The 1,163-nt window shown below is 32.3% G+C and overlaps 1 protein-coding gene across 1 annotated transcript in view; it reads left to right on the top strand.

Moving 5' to 3' along the window:
* Positions 1–1,163, top strand: part of LOC104985785 (motile sperm domain-containing protein 2-like) — a 41,237-nt gene that overhangs the window by 38,875 nt on the left and 1,199 nt on the right. The window lies entirely within an intron of this gene.

A 1,163-nucleotide genomic window follows, 5' to 3' on the forward strand; every position in this document is an offset into this window, starting at 1 on the left:
TCCTTATAGTCCAATTCTCACATCCATACTTGACTACTGGAAAAACCACAGCTTTGACTAGAAATCTTTGTCGGCAAGTAATGTTTCTCTGCTTTTTAATATGCTGTCTAGGTTGGTTACACCTTTTCTTCCAAGGACCAAGCAGCTTTTACTTTCATGGCTGCAGTCACCATCTGCAGTGATTTTGGAGCCCAAGAAAATAAAGTTTGTCACTGTTTCCATTGTTTTCCCAGCTATTTGCCATGGAGTGATAAGACCAGATGCCATGATCTTTGTTTTTGAATATTGAGTTTTAAGCCAACTTTTTCACTCTCCTCTTTCACTTTCATCAAGAGGCTCTTTAGTTCTTCTTCACTTACTGCTATAAGGGTGGTATCATCTGTGTATCTGAGGTTATTGATAATAACAAATGCTAATAAACAGCAAATAAACAGATGTTATATAACCATAAAATGAAAAATTATTCAGCCATAAAAAGGAATTAAATATGATACATGCTCCATTACAGATGATCCTTAAAAACATGCTGAGTGAACAAAGCTAGTAGGAAATAAAAACTCATATTTATAAAAACACAGTTATAAAAATGGGCAAATCCATAAAGACAGAAACTAGATTAATGGTTGTCAGGGAAAAAAGAAGATGAGAGATTGCCCATGGGTGGTGATTTCTTTTTGGGTGATGAAAATGTTCCAAAATTAGATAGTGGTGATGAGTTCCACAACTCTGTGAGTATACTAAAGAAAAATCATTGATGAGTATACGTTTAAAAAGTGAATTTTATGGTATGTAAATTTTATCTCAATAAAAGCTGTTATAAAAAGTCAGCTTTAGCACTTCAGTTACTTTCAAGTACTAGCTTCAAACATGCCAACTCAGACTTTTTTAATTGAAATTAATGAAAATGTAAATGTTATGTAGAAAATTTTAAACATAATTAGCCAAAGTAAAAATGCAGTTTTTTGAACTACTGTTTAATGTTCATTATCATGCTGTTTTATTTCCTGACTTTTTCATTGACGCTTTTGCAAATGTAATTCAGGATTTCTCCTTTAATTCCATTAAAATGTGCTTAGGAACTCATGATGGAAAGAAGGTTAAAAAGTTTATCAAAATGGCATGATAGAACAAAACTGTAGTTACTGAATGGCTGTGTTTGATAA

Source organism: Bison bison, unplaced genomic scaffold (assembly GCF_000754665.1).
Source record: "Bison bison bison isolate TAMUID 2011002044 unplaced genomic scaffold, Bison_UMD1.0 scf7180017845624, whole genome shotgun sequence".
Lineage (NCBI taxonomy): Eukaryota > Metazoa > Chordata > Mammalia > Artiodactyla > Bovidae > Bison > Bison bison.